We start from the raw sequence: 15,342 nt of genomic DNA, 5'->3' as shown, positions 1-15,342 counted from the left end.
CCCGACCTGTTGCAAGCCGTCCTCTCCCAGAGGTTTACTCACGGGTGGTTGCTTTTCCCGACTGCCCTTCAAAACCATCACCCTAGCATTTAAAATCGTTAAAAGCAGAGCACGGAGGAGCCAAGAGCGGCTGCAAATAATATTCCTCTTACAGTTAAATGTCTTTCCAGAGCTCCACGGAGGGTGGGTAGGTAGGTAGGAGGGGTGATCACATGGCGGGGACAACTCCCCTTTCGCACCCTTGCCCTTAGAAAAGAGAGCCGCCTCGTTTTGCCTCCGTTTCAATGGGTTTGAAGCGAAGCTGCCCTCAACTGGAATGGCCGCTGCCGCCTTCAGGTCCGCCCCTCGCGAAAATGGCCGACCCATCCCATCCGATTCAACGTAACTGAAGCAAAATGACCGCCAGCTGTAAAGATGGCAGGTGCGCGTCTCTCTATCTCTCTCTGTGCACAGAAGGGAGGTGTTCGCTTTTATCTCGCACTTTGGTTTCTCCCTCCTCCTCCGCCTCCTCTCTACAAAGTGAGAATGCTGAAGCAGCAGGAGGCTGAGGTGGTTAGTTCAAAGCTGACTGCATCTCACTGAACGGGATTTTGGCAGCCCAGGACAGCAGAAAAGAAAACCCAATAGATCTTAGCAGAAATATTCGCAGATCATAGGGAGGATTTTAACATGCAGGCAGTCTGCTCTTGCTCACATAACCAATTTCTGGAGATATTCGTCCTCTACCCTATTCACCACCCTATTCAAAGTATTTTAAAGTGTCTTTACTGTTAGTTACTTTATTTCTTTTTCTATAGTTATACTATTGTTTCAGGGCTATTTTCAACCCTTAATTTGAAGTAGCAGTTTGACTGCCCAGTTTTAGCCTTTGAACACCTAAGGAATAATTAAGGTGTGTCACTGAGCCATGAGGATGTGCACAATGCCTATTCTAAAAATTACCAGCCTAGCCCAGCCCTATCCCACACAGCTGTGAATTTGGCCATGGGTTTCTATGTCAGAGCAAACTTGGGCATTAATAAATTCCAGATATAATCATGAGATTCGCATGCAATGAATTTACAAGATAACATTTTATTTTATGAGGTTTCAAATGCCAGTGGCATACTGAATCAGCCTTCAGCCCTATTCTTGCTTATTTGGCAGCAAGTCCCATTGAATTATTCAGGGTTTACATCTAAGCAAACACTGGGAGACGGGGGGGGGGGGGAGGAAGTAAATATTACAAATAACTGAACAAATAGTGAGTAGACTTGGAGTCTGAAGACCTTGTATTCCAGATCTACCACACTGTGCATCTGTGGATGAAACCTGTATCCAGGCAGTGTCTTTCCACTCACTGCTTAAACCAGGAGCAGGGAAATTGGATCATAAGAAGAACCTGTTGGATCAGAAGAATAGCCTTTGTAGACCTATAGCCCCCTGTCCTTACAGTGGCCAGCTAAGTGCTTGCAAAATGCTCCTCACCCCCGAAAACACGAAGAAAGGTGTGTTTTGGAACTTCAGGATGCATTTGCATGGGGATAAAGGAATGGAGGAGATTTCTCCTGCAACTCTACCTTTGTTGTAAAATGCAGCTTTCTCCCCCTCACACAATGTGGAAGGAAGGAAAAAAAAAAAGAGTCGGGAGAAGTCTCCTTTGTTGCCTTCGCTTGCAAAATGCTCCTTTCTTCCTCCCGTCCATGTCACAGTGTCAATTCCCATGAAAGGATTTTAATAAGTGAGTGGGATACCCATTTGTCAATCATGTGATGTCGTAATGAAACCAAGTGGTTGAAAGTTGGGTTGACCTGCCCATCTGCCAAAGTTGGCCCATGAGAAGGGAGAGAAAGTTTCCCACTCCTTTAAAAGGCAGTCCTTGACATCATGCTTTTTGGGATGTGGAGAAGAAATTGGAGATTAATGGTGCTGTCCTATCCATGTCTAATTAGAAGTAAGCCCCATGTGTCCCAATGGGACTTTCTCCCAAGTAGACATGCTAAAGAATCAGTGAATTTGTAGAAATAAAGTTTTAATGGGGCAATTTCACAAACCATATCTCCTTGAATTACAGGGTCTGTTCTATAAATTATGGGTTGAATCACTGTTTCTCTCCAGTGATAGTTATAACCATAGGAAGCCCAGGTCTTTTCCATCTGGGAAGTGCAGACACAGTTGCAAAGTTTGGAAGCCTGTCCTTTGCTATCTGGATGGACAGAACTGTCACACTTTGTCAAAGTTTAATATAATCTAAAAAAAGAGATGTCTTGCCCTCAAAATTTTACAAAAGGAACAGGAAAATAAAGTACAGTGAAGAAGGTGCCCTGAAGATTCCCACCACTCTCCTTACACAAAATCCACCACTACTTGGTGGACCTTTAAAAAAAAGGTCAGAAGAAACACAATACTAAGTGGCACTGACATGTTAGATCCAGGCTGAATGACATGGCCCTTTTTCAGAATAAAATGAAACTCTGAATTACAGAATTTTGCCAGGAAGGTAACAAAGTCATCATTTTAGAATGACCTAGAAATGTAGACAACGATACAAAAGTAAAAGAGCACGAGAGAGAACCTCAGCTTTATTAGAGTAGATGTAAGAATTTCCCCCTTATTTGAAATAAAAATGTAGCTTTGCTGGGCATCTGTACCATAATATTTTTAAATGTGCCAATTTGTTGAGAAACATGATTTGCCACTGAGAAAGTTTAAAATGCTATATGAGATATATACAGTCTTTAACGAACTATTTAATGAGTGAAACCTACATCTTGTATAAGCTCCACCAATTAAGTCCTAAACAAAAGTAGCAAACAGCAAGAAAAAAACCTATCCAGCAAAACCATCTGAATTTACCCGCATCTCAGTGCATGTGCCCCGGAACTAAACAAGAGTTACAAGCCAGAAATGCTATGTGGTATTAACCATTTTCACCAGAGTTACCACAGAGGAATAACTGTGACTGCCATGGTGGATAATATCAGAGAGGATGCCATACTATTTTAGGAGAGGCTGTTCTGTAGCTGCGACACCTCCCATTTCAGAGTGGGGGGCACTGTCCTTAGTTGGTGCAATGAGGTCACCCTACCTGCCCCACTGCTGGCCAATGAGGCTACTGTGGTAACTGCCAGTTCCAGAGTCTGGTCTGAGCTTTTGGGTGAGGTGTCTCCTCCTCAGATTTACCATCCCAGGCCACTGCCCAGTTTGCCTTCCTGTAACTACATTGTTGGGTGTGGTAGAGGCATGGCAGCAGGGAGCATCAGATTGGTTCAGCTGCTCCCCTCTCCCTCTCAGTAACCAGCAGCAACATGCAGTGCTGTTGAGAAGCCAGGTAAGCAACACACTGCTGCCTCATCAACCGCTACTGAAATTTAATCCTTGGAAAGCACAGAGAGGGAAGGAAAGAAGGGGAAGGATTCCCAGGACAATTGCATTTAATCCCCATGGCTCAATGGAAATCACACACTATGCATGCTTGCCCACCATGGCAACTTTTTTCTTTACAGTACCCCTTGGGCCTTGGGCTTCTGTAGAATACCATATAACAAACACTGGTGTATACTATACAGGGCAGAATGACGTGACTGCCTCAGGCAGAAGATGGGTGAAGAATGGTGGCGAGGTGTGGATGGACAAAGCCATTTGTGACACTTAAGCCTGATGCCTTCAGGTGTCTTGATGCCATTGCTGAAGTAAATGATGCCATTGCTGAAGTATTTTTATTTTATTTTTATTTTTTGCATGAGGCAGCAAAATGTTTTGGGCCTGGCTGGTGTCCACAGAAACTGCACTAATTTAGGTCTCTTGTCATTTTTGTCTTTTTAGTCATGGAGTACAATAGAAATCATATTTATGGGGAATGTTTTTGTTAACTTCCAAGAACTTTTTCATTACCACCCCCCCACAACCCCCCCCCCCTCACTCAACAACCCTAAAACATTCTGTGTTCCTGAAAATAAAATGATGGTACTCAGGACAAAGCAACCGCAGTGAAGCTTGAAAGCTTGGACTACAGGGTCTCTGCAGCTGCTTTCTTAACAGAATATGAGATCAATCTTGTTTTAACAATGAGTAACTTTCTTACCCATTAAAAATAGATCACAGTGTTGTGAGCTCAGGGGAAGAATCTGCTAAAGATTTTGTGTGTGGTGCTGTGCGACTTGCTGCTGTCTTGTTACAATATGTGCCCAAAATTGAATAAGAAATCAGAATTGCATTGCTCCACATAGTCTTTTGAGTTAGAATTTGATTTGCACAATACTCCACTGACCTCTTCAGCATTTCTGTCTCTGGTTTATGAGAAGGGCAAAAAAAATCAGATTGACAGCCACCCCAGATAATAGCACAGCACCCTTTTGTATTTCATACTGCTGCAATATTCTAATTCAGTTTAAGCTCCTTGTTTCTTCCTGGAAATAACTTGATTTTGACATGGAAAATAGTGCAAACTCAGCTTGTATTCATTAGGGACAGGCCATTCTATATTCAGTCAGCAAGTTTGGGGGGATTCACAGGCTGCTGATAGACTTGGCTTGTTATATAAGAAGAATGTGTAATTAGCACCTTTTGGTCACTGGGCTGAAAGTTAGTAGTGGAAGTTAGTTTATAATCCGGGAATTCAGCCGTGATCAGGTTTGGCACTGCGATAATCAGTGGGGGCAATATAACTGTGTGTGTAATAACATAGCAGCCTTGTAATTATTTTTCAGAGCACCTGATCCATTTTTAAAATTCAATTAAGAAAAAGAAATCACATTGAAGGCAATTGACATTATCTTTCCCACAGGCTCTTTATACCAACTCCTTTTAAGCTATTCATCTTGAAAATATATTCCCACTTGCCTACACATATGATTATCTGAGCGATCTGGATTTCCTTCTTACTCCAAACCATTGGCGGAAGTGAGGCTATGCTGAGTTTCCCCCCTTTAAATTGATACTTCAAGGATATAGCTTTGAATTTATGTAGTCAGGGTTCTGCTTAGATATCCAGAGACTTCAAGTAACCCACAATAAGATATTATTTTATGGTGTGTGAAATCTTAAGGTGTAAATCACATACCTATGCACACTTCATCCACCTCTCTCTTTAAAAGATATTAAATAAAGATATTTGCCTCCATTTAATATTTTTTAGTGTTCACTCATTTATTTCCCTAGAACTGTTATAAGTGGGGCTGTTTGAGTCATGCTGTCCCTCACACTTATGGACCAGAGGCCTTCTTGTAAAGGTAAGCACTGCATAGTTATGAAATCTTCAGCAAAGAGACACTTCACAAGCCTTCCTACGCAAATACTCATGGAAAGGTGTTAAAGAGGACATAACGTATTTAAGAACAGAACTTGCTGAGCATGTCTTCATTCTGAACGAAGAATGGGTGGTTCAATTAATTCAGGGTTAAGTCTAAAATCGGAATAATTTATGTTATTCTTGGTTGCATAATAACAGTGAATCCTGTATAATATAAACAGTTAACCTGATTCCCAATATGTCCTTGGCTTATTTCACTTTGGTATTCATAGTGATGGCTGAGTTTAAGGCACTCCTTCCTTGCCATTCACCTATAGCAGGGATGGGGAAACCCATGGGCCTCCAGATGTCATTGAACTGCAACTCCCAATTGGCCTGGACAATGGTCAGGGGGGTTGGAAGCTGTAGTTCAGCAGCAGAGGAGGGCCACAGGTTTCCCATTTCTGATTCATAGCTTTATGTGGTCGTATGGTATGACTCAATATCATTACCTGCATCAACTTCAGTGTCCTCTCCCCACACCGCTGCTTTCTCATTGTCAAGGACCAGGAGTCTGATGCCTCTTCATCAGGTGGTGAAGGTGAGGACCTTAAACCTGAAGGGGAAGGGCATGTAGGGCCAAGTCCCAGGGGTGCTTGCCGCCCCGCCCGTCGGCCTGAGGATGTGCCATCCTCTGACTCTGAGGTAGGCATAGGCAAACTTGCCCTCCATTTGTTTTGAGACTACAAGTCCCATCATCCCTGACCACTGATCCTGTTAGCTAGGAATGATGTGAGTTGTATGTCAGCATTTCACTCCTCCGTTGCTGGATGTGTGATCGCTATATCACATGTCTGCATTTACTTTCCAGGCTTGGAAAGTGTGAGAACGGAAGCCAGTCTTATCTCTTCCGCTTGTACTGTAGTTTTGTACTTCTTTACTCTCTCTCTCTCTCTCTTGGAGAAGATGTGAGAGGATGCCATGGTTGCTTTGTCCTGTGTATATTGCTTAATAATTCACTTAGAACGCTACACTCACACTCCACAATCGTTTCTGCTATACTCTGCTGATAGAGTTCGTGTGCCCCCCAGGCATGTTCCAACATTGTAGTCCCAAAACATCTGGAGGGCCAAGTTTGCCTATGCCTGCTCTGAGGACTCCACTATATACAACCCTGGAAGACTCAAACTTCCCCCTGCTCTACTGCAGTAGGAAATTATTGGAGAGGGCAGGGCCCCGTTGAATTAACCAGCATCTTGCAGCAGTGCTGGTGCTAACCATCAGACTGCATCTGCTGTTATTACTATATAAAGGCTCGCTTTCAGCTTGGAGCAGTTTCAGAGCTCTGTATTTCTCATAAAACAGCCTTTTCCCTTTCACTTTTGACTCTTGCATTGAGAAGGCTTTTCCACATATATGTTTTGCACATACAGTGGTACCTCGGGTTACATACGCTTCAGGTTACAGACTCCGCTAACCACAAATAGTGCTTCAGGTTAAGAACTTTGCTTCAGGATGAAAACAGAAATTGTGCTCTGGCAGTGCGGCATCAGCAGGAGGCCCCATTAGCTAAAGTGGTGCTTCAGTTTATGAACAGTTTCAGGTTAAGTACGGACCTCCAGAACAAATTAAGTACTTAACCTGAGGTACCACTGTACAGTTTGGAGAGAGCAGAAGTTTGGAGAATGGCAGGATTGTCATCGTTTTTCCTGTCAGGGCTCCTGCTCCTTGAAGAGGTTGCATCACAACCTAACCTTCTACAACTAAACATTCTTCCTGGTATAAAGGGAAAGAGCTGGCAGCTGAATCTTTGCCTGCTCGAGAGATCTCATCTTCAGTGAGACTGGATGGTCATGCCCACTTCAGTGGCATACTAAGAGCTTCATCATAAGCACCACAAGGTGTGGGATGTGAAACACAAGAGCAGTCAAGTACAACATCCCTAGAGTGGACATAAAAGGGGATGCCAGTCGGAACTTCTTGTTTCTCCTGTCTGGGACAGACTTCCTCTACATGTGACTAGAGGTGGGCATGGCCTCGCCTGTGCAGGTAATGACAAAAGCATAGGACTGGTCGCCGTCTCTCTCTCTGATTATATTCGTCGAAGAAGCAACATCTGCTTAGCCAAAGATACTCTCTTGGCTTCTAGCCAAGAGAGGACAAAGGGACTGTCTCCTTATGAGATAGTTTCCAGGTGTATGCTACTTTTCTAAGCTAAGTCTGCCTTCTGGGATCCAACTGTGAACAGAATGTGAGTGAGTAAACTCTTTTTATACTTTTATAGAAGACTGTGTTGTGTCTTATGTTTTATGAGGGAATAAGGGGAAAATACCAGGACAGTTATTATAGAGGCTTTAGCGAGCCTGAGCAAACCCATCCGCTGTGAGTTTAAAAAGGGGAATGTTACTCTGCTAAAATTGTAGAACTTGTTAACACAAGTTGGAAAGGATATAATCACACAATATATCCTCTCCTGCATCCCTGAACATTCCCTCACAAGGTTCCTTCCTACTTTCTGTTGTCCCATTTCACTGCATGCAAACATTTCCAGATAAAATTTATTTAGGATTTGGCAGAGACAGTATTTATTCAACACAATCAAATGTTTTTCAGCATCCTTCTAAGTGGCACAAAGGGGAAGTTTTAAATAAGTAGCTTTGTGAAGAGATTTCAACAGTCCGGTAATTTTAAAAATATGTCAAGAAAGCAACTGCCTTCTCTAAAATATTCTTGATTCCTTTCTCCCCTTTCTTTCTTTTTCTAAAAAAAACCTTAATTTTGCTGAACTGAATCCCAAAGGGGCTGTTTAAAAGTGCTGGCAATGATATTGCCTTTTTTAAACCAACCAACCAACCAACCACAACCCTCTTTGTTGGCTTTCAACTAGCACAGTTCATCTGACTCCACCCCCCCCCCCGCCACCAGCCCATCTATTTTAAGGATTGCAGAAATGGCTTTGTTTGCCTAGCAATAGCCATTTAAACTCGGTTTTAGAAACAGTAAATATTAAAATGAAAGGAGGGGGAAATGGCATTCAGCTATGTTTATAAAATGCTATTGGGAAACTGCCATCTGGGAAAGTTATCAATGTAAAGGAATGTTCTATAATTTCCTGTGTATGCATGATAAAAGAAATACCTAAGACATTTTTCTCATTTGCTACATGTGACAGATCGCTCATTTCTCATCAATTTCCTCTTAAGAAGGTCTAACTTTGTAGTCTTATATAATTCTGAAACTCGGTGATTTATCTTCCACTCTACAGTTGATTCTCTGAAACACGTTGCCTGAACAAATGTACATTTCTTGTATTGGCAGCCTGATCTTCCTGAGCTAGGATCACCCCATCAGTGAATCCTGCTGCTGGAGAATTCACAACACACTTTAAGGTTGTGAACTGCCTTGTGATCTTCGGATGAATGGCGGTATACAAATTTAATAATAAATAAGTAAAAATAAACCTGAAATGTTCTGTTTGCTTTCACTGGCTTTTTCATTGAAAGAATAATATGCAATCATCCTACAGAAAGATCTAAGGTACAACATATTTGGTATAGCAGCCTCCATGACAACCAGCTGCACAATGTGTGAGCAAAACAGAACAAGAGTTTTACAGGGCTGTGGATATATTTAAAAAATGGAAGAGACAAAGCTTTTGGCAAACTAGTGTTTAGGAAGCAGCCCTGCAACCCTGAAATCCCTTATGTGGTCCCATCAATTAGACAGGAAAAAGAGCAAGGCTAATGGAGAAATAATCTGGAAGTCTACAGCAATTCCCAAATACAGAGAGAATATGGTCCTCACTGGATGCCATTGTCAACAAGCGCTATGCTCCTGGAAATGAAATATGGTGCTGAAAATTTCCAGCACTGAATGATCCATGCCTCTTATGAGAAATATTGGCCTTCATTTGTATTTTTCTAAATGATTAATGGAGGGCAGCTTTAATAATAACCGCGAAGTAGCTGACATAACTCTGCATGGCCCTCACATGTTGGTAGAGCACCTGGGTATTTGTGTCTCTCTCTTGTCCCAACACATACCCTCTAACATTTCTCTGATGAAAATAGGGATGTCATATTCCATTATTATTATTATTATTATTATTATTATTATTATTATTATTACCACCACTCATCCTTCTGATTGGGTTGTTCCAGCCACTCTGAACGGCTTCCAACATATATAAAAACATATATATATAATAAAACATTAAACATTAAAAAAACTTCCCCATAAAGGGCTGCCTTCAGAGGTCTTCAAAAGGTTGTATAGTTACTTATCCCGTTGGCTTGCGGGTCATATAACTCAATACTCTCCAACATTTCTCCAATGAAAATAGGGATGTCCTAAGGAAAAGTGTGATATTCCAGAATCAAATTTCCAGGACTGACCCTGGAAAATAGGGACAGTAGGAGGGTCTGCAACCAGGGATGCTTCAAAAGTATGCTCGTGTGTGCTAAACTTTTTTTATGGCTGGAAATAAAGAATCATTTTTTAGGAGCATTGAGAGAGAAATCACTTCCCTTATGGCACACACATTGCCTCTCCTGCCTCTGGCTGAATAGGTTTTTGGAACAATACAAGCCCCACTAAAATCTGTTTGACTAGAGGTGGCACTAGGATGACTGCACATGCCACAAACAGCAATCCCTCTTTCCAAATGCCTTCAGGTAGCTGCAGGGAAACAAACCCAAACCTATTATCTGTGGTCTAATAGAATGTTGTGTCCTCCTGTCTCTTTAAGATCGTTCAATCATGCCTGGGAAGTGCTTCCTCTGGCCAAAGGAAGAGCCTAACTTAGGGAATCAGTAATTGTTTCTTGGCTCTCAAAAAAGAAGGTCAAATACCACACTTTCTCCATTCCAACAGTCAGATCAGCTGCAAATAAACTGCTCAGAAGAACAATGTAATAAAGGATCAGAGAAGTCCCAGGATATTTGTTTCTTCCCTTTCATGTATTGGCAGAATGAGAGCTTGTGAGAAAAAACAATTGTTATTCATGGTACAAGTTGTTGTGTAGTTGAGCAATTGTGCATGCCATGCACAATAATGATCCAGACCGGCACCAAATGGGGCACAATGTGTAATTAACCCAGATCTCTGCTTTTAAATGGGGTACAATGAGCAATTAAGCAAGATCTCCGTGCTTTTGAATGAGAAATGGTGTGCAATTTTTGCTAGACCTGTGCGTTAAACTGGGGCATCATGTAATTTAACCAACTGCATATGTGATGCTGTGTAACAAGGATGCAAAAGATAAACTTGCTATTGCAAGTATCCCAGATCTGCTTTTGCAGATACGCCTTGAACATACGATGCCCATCTTGGGAAGCACAGAAAGATCCACAGAAATAAATAAGATTTTGAATACAAACTACAAGGAAAGGCAAAATACCAATTCACATGTGCCTTTTATATTGTTACAAGTTATAGGGTAGGCTGTATGTCTGAGCCCTCCTTCAATTCCTCGATCTAGCCCAGATTCAATTGCTGGAATAGCCAGCCTAGCCTGGTAATATCCCATTCAGTATGGGTCGTTAAGGGAACAAAGGAAGTGGCTCTGTGACAAAGGACAAATTGGTGGGTCTCCCTTCCAAAAGGGAAAATCTGGACTGAGTTGTGAGCTTTTTTTTGTGGGGGGGGGGAGGGTGGACCATGCCCTGCCCTGCCCTGCCTGATTTTGAGAAGGTGGCGTAAGGGCTCCCGCAGCCCTGGCACTGCTTCTTCTCCATTAGGTCTTGCTCCTGCCAGTATCCAGTTGGGTGCCAGTGCTGCCCTGCTTTTGAACAGCTTTTGAGCCACTAAAAAACACCCCCTCCATTTTTTCAGTTTTTGAGACATTTTCAGCAAGGAATCGCCCCCGTTGCCATGTGTCTGGGTTTCCCCGGACATTTAGCTGATTTCTGGAAATTCCCCCCAGGCGCCATTTTCATCCTTTGAATTCTGGACCTGTCCAGGAAAATCTGGACGTATGGCAACCCTGCTCTCCCTCAGCTGTCTTATTGGTTAGAAAGACAAAAGGCCTGAGTGGAGTTTTGTGTGCCAGAAGCTGGAAGAAAAGCTGCAAACAGGAAAGGGAAAGGGAAAGGGAGAGGCATGTTTGATTTCTGTTTGAGTCCAAGGCTACAGCAATGGAAAAAGCAATGCCCTTTTGAGGCTTTAATACTGTGAACCCCCCCATCATAGACTTGGGTTGTATATCTGTGTAAATAAACCATATTTCACGAAGACACTACTGTGCCTCATTTCCAAACGGAAACACAGACCCTGGGTAAGCTCCTGGAACCCCTGGGATCTCAGACTGCTATGTGATTAGGTTGGTGTACAACAATATATATTACTTTTTAAAAATTTGAGTTTATTTATTCAGTTTTGTGACAAAAGGTGCCAGGTGGCTGTAAATCATGTGCTAATTAGTGTTGACAGAAACAAAAATAGTTGTTCTCTTTTTCTTTTCAACACAATACGTTAACATATACAGTGCTTCTATTTTAAGTTGGTATCAGGACAGGAGTCAATTCCAGCAGTTCTGTTGTACACAGAGTAATGAGGCTATGCTGCGTATATGTTAGAGACCACAGAGCCCTCAAGTTAGAATCTAACCTTTATCTCCAGGTGAGCTGCACCTTTCTGCTGGGAAACCCCAACAGATTGCATTAATTGCTAGAGAGTTATCATTTGCCCTAAGACTGTTTCCCGGGGACAGTCCCCAGATTTACAAATCAGTCCCCTGACAAAACCCTATCATTCCTACGGAAGTTGAAAAGTGTCCCCGGATTCATTGAAAAAAATCTGGTAACCTTATGGCCTAAGGACCTAGCTTACCCATTTCGCCCAGTTTTATTGCCCATTACATGAGAATACTTCCTTACAGCAAACATAAAGGTTATGATAGTGCAATCCAACCCATCCTCTATTGCCCCAGCAATAACCATTGCTGCTTAGAGGTGACGTTCCAGCAACACACATAGGATGCTTCTAGACAGTCTGCGGTGTGGGCTTCAATCCCATCCAGCAAATTCAAGCTGCACAGCTAAAGCTGATCTGGGACTATGGCTAAAGAAGCCCACTTCCCACAAAAGATCAGAGTTTTTGTGATGAGGAAAGGGATGAGAAAACACACCAGAAAGTGTGGGGCAACACATGCTTTGATGCAACATAATCTAATCTCCCTACAAACAAATCGAGACGAATGTTCATTAAACATGTTATCTGGAAGCCATCCAAGACATATCCTCGCCTAGAAGTTCTACTGAAGGTACCCTTCCCCCCAATGGCTTATTACTTATTTTAATTGCTTATTGCCTGCTGTATTAAGCTGTGGATTTGAGTGATCCCTCAGTCTTCGAGGGTGATTTGCTCAAAAGCTATGGTTATGCCACCTCCCCCTGCTTTGCACTTTTATTTTCTTTCCATCTATTTTATCAAGGTATCTGTTACGCTTCTGTAATTCATTCTTTATGATTTTTCTGTTTTACTTATGCATTTGACTGATACCTGGATCTCTGCTTCTGACATGGGTTACTTTTGCTGCATTAACTTCTCATTGGTTCTCCTTTTCGTTGTCTTTTTTAGGGGGGGGGGTGTACGTCTTCTTTCTCCAAGATACTATTTTTCTTCTATTCCTTCCCCCGCCCTCCCCATGTTTGAATCCCATGCTGCATGACTATTTTCTCCAGCGAGCGTTACTCTCGCTCTTATGTACCACCCTCCTGGTTCAATGTCTACTTTTTTGTGCGTGGGGGAGCTGATTTTGAAGTCTGGCTTTAATCTTTTCTGCCGTTTTCTTCTCCTGTTTTACTAGGTGGTGATGTGCACATTGATCAAACAGCTGATTCAGAATCCTTCAGGTTTATTCCCCCCCTCTTTATTACTTTGATCTTTCCCGGTTTCCTTCCTCTGCTGCTCACAAGTCTTGATTTAGTCATCACTTCCTCATGCTCACCTGTTGATTTTTCTAATATTCCACATTCCCTTTATGATTATCATTTGATTTGCTCTGGTGTTCAGTTCTACTGCTTCACCAAGAGACTGTAATTCTGCTCCTGTGACCTGATACTTTCCCCATTCAACTAACTCAAATCTATTTCCTATTTCTGCACCATCTACCACTAGTGCTGGTCAGTGGCGTAGCGTGGGTTGTCAGCACCCGGGGCAAGGCAAGTAATTTGCTCCCCCTAACCCGTGGATTTTAGCACTCGAGTGCGAGCGCCCCCCCAGATGTTGCGCCCGGTGCGGCCGGCCCCCCCTGCACCCCCCACGCTACGCCACTGGTGCTGGTGTTTTGTAAGTCTGTGGTACCATCCATTCTTCATTCATGTGATCCTCATAGGTTTTCATCTTCGTCATTCTTGCTCTGCTCAGCCTTGGCTCATTCCTGAATTGTGCTGCCTCCTGCTTGTACATTTGTACTGCTGAACATTCATGGTTCAAATTCCATCTGTTGTTTGATTTTCTCCATTTATAAATTTGTGCTCTCTTTCCCCCTCCTATTTATTTTGTGAGGTGGTTTTTTGTTTTGCTTTTTGCTTTAAAAGTCTTATTTTTCTCACTACTGTTTGCCTCCTGTTTGTATGTAATCCTCTTTGTCACTCTCTTTTATCTCCTAAAGCTTTCTTAGTCAAAGTCACTTCCACTGTTTGTCCCAACCTCTGCCGTCCTGTTTTCTTTGAGAGCCACTCCACATCCTCAGACATTCCTACTGCTACAAATCTTATAGTGTGGTGCTCTATCTATCTATCTATCTATCTATCTATCTATCTATCATCTATCTATCTATCATCTATCTATCTATCATCTATCTATCTATCTATCTATCTATCTATCTATCTATCTATCTAATTTTCGTTTTCATCTCATCTTCCACAATGCTAACGTTGGTCTCGTTTAGCTTTTCATCTCATCAAGATTCTTTCTCTTCTGTTGATAACTGCTTGTTCATTAGTTTGTTCTTTTTACAATTATTTGCTTTTTGGTTGGACTCATCTTAGGCCTCTTGCTCTGGACTTGAGGGGTTGATTTTGCTCAGCTCTGTCTCTGTGTATTTGAACACGTAATTCCTTGCTTCTCTTTCTTACCTTATATCCCTTCTGGCGGCAAGAGAGGAATAGGGCATGCAGAGATTTCTCCTGCTTTCTCTGGGTTCAAGGTTTCGTTCTTCACTTTTCAGTATGTGCATTGTCTATGCCTTTTTATAGTTTCTTGGCTTTTTCTTGTTTGCTTTCCATTTTTCTTCTACCCCACTGCCCCTCTCCAAGTGTTTTCTTTGGTTTCCTTTTCTCTGGCGTGCTTTGCCTGTTGAGATATGCACCCCATTCAATGCAGCCCAGCCTTTAAGAAACATCTTAAAATGCATTTGTTTCAGCAGCTTATTTTTTATTTTATATACAAAATTATATGTATGCCAACCTAAGGTGGCAGAATTAATTTCTGCTTGATCCTATTGTCAGGTTTCCTCCCGTTACATCTCTCCCCCCACCCCCGATCTTATGTTGTATCATTTAGTAAATTGTAAGGCAAGGGACGTGGGTGGCGCTGTGGGTTAAACCACAGAGCCTAGGACTTGCCGATCAGAAGGTCGGCGGTTTGAATCCCTGCAACGGGGTGAGCTCCCATTGCTCGGTCCCTGCTCCTGCCAACCTAGCAGTTCGAAAGCACGTCAAAGTGCAAGTAGATAAATAGGTACTGCTCTGGTGGGAAGGTAAACGGCGTTTCCGTGCGCTGCTCTGGTTTGCCAGAAGTGGCTTAGTCATGCTAGCCACATGACCCAGAAGCTGTACGCCGGCTCCCTCGGCCAATAAAGCGAGATGAGCGCTGCAACCCCAGAGTCGACCACGACTGGACCTAATGGGTCCCTTTACCTTTAAGGCAAGTTTATTTTTTTAAAAAAACTGGTAAAGTGTCAAGTTGTCATAAGTTGCCATGTACTGCTGCTGCTATTACTACCTGCTTCTTAACTGCCGCAGTGGTGAGCTGGGCAGTTGTTACTCTTTAAAATAAAAATAAAAATGCAAGCAATATTTGTAATTAGTGGAATGCCCACCAGATGGCAGCTATGAGTGTTGTGATAGCCTGAACCTTGAACAGCAACTAAGGCTTTGACAGGGAGGAGGAACCATCTAGATATGGAA

At 42.5% G+C, this 15,342-nt stretch overlaps 1 protein-coding gene across 7 annotated transcripts in view; it reads right to left on the bottom strand.

Annotated features, from left to right (window-relative positions):
• Window positions 1-15,342, bottom strand: part of ASRGL1 (asparaginase and isoaspartyl peptidase 1) — a 77,334-nt gene that overhangs the window by 35,766 nt on the left and 26,226 nt on the right. Inside the window, exon 1 of one of the 7 annotated variants that reach the window (XM_028722758.2) lies at window positions 153-296. The exons of 5 other annotated variants lie outside the window; for them this stretch is intronic. The gene's annotated coding sequence lies outside the window, so the exon portion shown is untranslated. Of the gene's footprint in view, window positions 1-42; window positions 297-15,342 lie in introns of those variants that run through there. One more of the 7 variants, XM_028722757.2, reaches the window with a different exon arrangement.

This window comes from Podarcis muralis, chromosome 3 (assembly GCF_964188315.1).
Source record: "Podarcis muralis chromosome 3, rPodMur119.hap1.1, whole genome shotgun sequence".
NCBI classification, from domain to species: Eukaryota; Metazoa; Chordata; class Lepidosauria; order Squamata; family Lacertidae; genus Podarcis; species Podarcis muralis.
Note: the sequence above shows the minus strand (reverse complement) of the source record. Positions and strands in the feature narration are given on the sequence as shown.